The sequence below is a fragment of the Adiantum capillus-veneris genome, chromosome 15 (genome assembly GCF_014529385.1).
Source record: "Adiantum capillus-veneris isolate H3 chromosome 15, ASM1452938v2, whole genome shotgun sequence".
Taxonomy (NCBI): Eukaryota; Viridiplantae; Streptophyta; class Polypodiopsida; order Polypodiales; family Pteridaceae; genus Adiantum; species Adiantum capillus-veneris.
The window spans coordinates 33410847-33415198 of record NC_140945.1 but is presented as its reverse complement, the minus strand read 5'-3'; the positions used below and the strand labels follow the sequence as shown (position 1 = coordinate 33415198).

Here is a 4352-nt window from a genome sequence, read left to right as displayed (position 1 = left end):
TAGACCTACATTAATAAAAACAAATGAGGACCTCCTTATTCGATTTCCTACACACACACACACACACACACACACACACACACACACACACACACACACACACACATAATACATATACATATATATATATATATACATACATACACACACACACACACATATATATATATGTATATATATATGTATGCATGTATATATACATAAATATTTATATCCATATATATATATATATATATATATATATATATACACACATACACACACACATATATATACATACATATATATGTATATATATATATATATATATATATATATATATAGGTGATACTATTTTAGATTTCATGAATTATTTATATACTAATCTGCTTTTCCCCCCATCATATCCATATATCATGTTTGTGAATAATCCTAATCCATACATGTTTTTCAACCATCAAGAATGTATTAGGTCATGCTTTCATGCAGGGAGGGTATCACCCTTGAATGACACTAGCCTCATTATGCTTTTGACGTTATCTATTACAATGTGTTTACTTCAATAAAAAACTCTAGATGTATAATGATCTGATAGATTACTTACACAAGTGTACCGCATTTAATTCGCCGTGTAGATTGCTCAAAGAGCCCATACTTCCATCTTATAATATGATCCCAGATTCCAGAAAGGAAGCAAGAAAGATTCACAGGAATCTCTCTACATAGGAATCCCTCCCCCTTTATGAGTCTTCTCTCTCTCTCTCTCTCTCTCTCTCTACACAAGAATCCCTCTCCCTATTATCTATAGTATAGATTATAGCTTGTCCATGTTTTCTTCTTCATTCAATATGAAGATTAAATGTTCGTATGTTTAATGCAAATATGGATGATGATGAGTTTCTTTCTTTTTTGTCACCCGAACAAAGGAGGTGGTACAAGGAGCATCATCGCTCTGGAGCACCATCACATCGTTCCACTCCTTCATTGTCTCCCTCTATTTTGAAGCATTCAATGTGCTTCAAAGCTTCGATGTTTATGAGATGATATTCACACTCGTCTAGGCACCGACGCTCTAGTGGTGGCGGCGACGGTTGCTGTGGGGATGCCATAGCCGATGTCTTGATACCGCCTCGTGTTCGATGAGGCTCCTTGCCTTCTCCTTATTTGCGCTCCCCCACACTAGCCACATCATCGCCATCTATGCCAGGTTTAGCATGGCTATCGGCCGTTCCTGGCTACAAACCACTAGCTACTCCTTTGGAAGTCACCCCAATTGACACTCCTCGCTTCCGTGCCAAGACTCCAGTGGAGACACCTAGCATCCATACCCCCATCGAGATGCCGCTAGATACTCCTATCGAGACACCAAAGTTCATGCATCACAGATAAGAGGGCTTGTTATACTCGGTCGACATCAGCGGTGGCATCATCTTGGATGACAAAGATAAGAAGGTGAGCTTGCGCATGCGTGGTATTTTCTCTCAGGTGTTTAGACAATACATACTAGAGACCTGGAGTGAAGTGTCAAATGAAATAGAAGATAGAGTCATCAGCATGTTGCATGATGCATTTTTCGTGTCAAGTCGGGATGAGCGCTTCAATGGAGACCTGATGAAGGTTCAAATGCGCAAATACTGCAAGCACAAGCGTTCTAAAGTACAAAAAGCAATAAAGCATGGGTAGAACAGACCAGATTGGCTGACCAAAGAAGATTGGAAGAATGCGAAGTGAGCAGCACACAAGAATCTTGACAAGTGGAAGCAACAAAAGGAGGTAGCCAAAGCGCGAGTAGAGGTAGGGAGCTCGCACCACTTGGGGAGCGGCGGATGGGCATCATTTGAGGCCGATTTTGTAAGTGTTTTTGCATCGCTCTTTAGGTTTGGTAGTTATGTCTATTTGTTCTTTTAAATTCTAACATACTGGATTCTTTGTATGTTTTGAACACTGGACGATGACAGGACGTGACCTTGTTGAGAGAGAGAGAGAGAGAGAGCACATAAATAGAACCCCAAAGTGTGTAGAGTACACACATGAGATGATGTATATATAGTGGGGACCTGGGTGCCATATATACAGAAGCCATATATTGAGTAGCTTCACATATAAGCTAAACACCGCCGCTCAAATAAGGATCCCTAACTGCGGATGAAAAAACCCTTGGGGGATCAAGGGAAAACCCACAGATCTATATACACCTACCAATATATTATAAAAATCATTGAATGTACAAATGTTCATGAGGAGTATTTGCGGGTCGCCGCGACGGACGTCCATAGCATAGCTCTCAAGCATCAACATAAAATTATTGATACAGAGGAAGCGACTCAGATGAGGCATGGAAACTCACTAGAGTGTCAATCCTAATGAAGTGAACTCGAAGAGATGCAACTACTAACTCTACAAGCAAATCAATCACACTAAAGCCAAGTAATCTGCCTATGTCCTTCTACACAGCTCTACAGTCAGCACGCCCGTTCGCCATGCAAATCATATCGGAATCGCATGAAACTTGAAGGGAAGCTACAGGGGACTATCAAGAACATATCCTATCACTGTCATAGCATTCTGGAGAGGTATAACGATCGCGATCGTTCGTCCCACAATACGCAAAAACAGTAAACGAATGATCCTAAAGGGTTGTTTTTAGGTCCCTAAAGCCTCTCCTAGGGTCAAAACAACATAAAATACACATATAAACACTCAAAACAACGATTTAAGGCCTAAACGAATGCGTCTGAAACCTTCACCGAATCTTGAATGTGTTGAGCTTATATGTGAAGCTCTCTCTTTCTGTCTCAACATGGTATCAGAGCAGTACGTTTTTGTTTTCAATTTTTCTCCTAATTGAAAACGATTTTGCAAAAACTACCCTCAAAAGAGATCGGAATTGATGAGGTCTACAACTTTGCAGGCGAAAGTTTTTTCAAATTCTTCACCGATTTTGAGTTATTGTTCACGGACTGCATACATGCCTGAAAAGCAACTTCCGCTTTTTGTTTTTAATTTTTTTGCTGACTGAAAATGATTTTGCAAAAACTATCCTTGGAAGAGACCGTAATCAATGTGGTCTACAACTTTGCAGAAGGACGTTTTTTCAAATTCTGCACCGATTTTGAGTTATCGTTCGTGGACTGCATACATACCCGAAAAGCAACTTTGGCTTTCTGTTTTTGATTTTTCTGCTAATTGAAAACGATTTTGCACAAACTACCCGCACAAAATACAAGAATCGATGTGGTCTACAACTTTGCAGAAGAAAGTTTTTTCAAGTTCTGCACCGATTTTGAGTTATCGTTCGCGGACTGCGTACATACCTGAAAAGAACCTTTTGCTTTTTGTTTTTGATTTCTCTGCTAATTGAAAATGATTTTGCCGAAAGTACCGATTTTGCATGGAATCGATGTGGTCTACAACTTTGCAGATAGAAGTTTTTTCAAATTCTGCAGCGATTTTGAGTTATCGTTCACGGACTGCGTACATACTCGAAAAGAAACTTCCACTTTTTGTTTTTGAGTTTTCTCCTGATTGAAAACGATTTTGCAAAAACTACCTGAGGAAAGGACCGGAACCAATGTGGTCTACAACTTTGCAGAAGGAAGTTTTTCCAAATTCTACACCGATTCTGAGTTATCGTTCGCGGACTGCGTACATGTCCGAAAAGCAAGTTTCGTTTTCTGCTATAATTGAAAACAATTTTGCAGAAACTATGCGTGCAAGGGACCGGAATCGATGTGGTCTACAACTTTGCAGAAGGAACTAGCCGATGTAGGGATCGGAATCGATGAGAAACTATTTTCTTAAGCCATCGTAATCGATGTGGTCTATAACTTTGCAGAAGAAAGTTTCTCTAAATTCTGCACCGATTTTGGATTATCGTCTTGGACTGCGAATATGTTTGAAAAGCAAAATTTTACTTTTTGCTTTTGATTTTTCTCATATTGAAAACTTCTCAATTATATTTTTTCTTCATCAATCATATATTTGTTACTGACGTAACTTTGCTGCAGAAGCTAGTTACATATCGTTCCGATTCAGTCGAGCAGTTGATGATCGTCCAAATTCTATAGAGCTACTGTTGGTACATGATCTTTTGTTATATGATATACTCGTTCATTGATTCTCGTATAATTATTCTTTTAGAGATATAGGTTCGTCGTTTTATTGATAATTTCTCATTGATACCATAGTGATTTTGATGGTACCATGATGATGTTTTGTTAGTACTTTGGTCATGGTGATTTTTGTTGATACCATGATGATATTTCATTGATACCATGGTTATTCTCGGTGATGCCATGATGATGTTTCGTTGATACCATGGTTATTATCGGTGATTCCATGATGATATTTCGTTAATTCCATGGTGATTTTTG

The 4352-nt window shown here is 38.8% G+C and overlaps 1 pseudogene; it reads left to right on the top strand.

The window, feature by feature from the left end:
• The first annotated feature begins 861 nt into the window (after positions 1-861).
• LOC147440504 (uncharacterized) lies at positions 862-1887 on the top strand (annotated as a pseudogene).
• The last annotated feature ends 2465 nt before the right edge of the window (positions 1888-4352 follow it).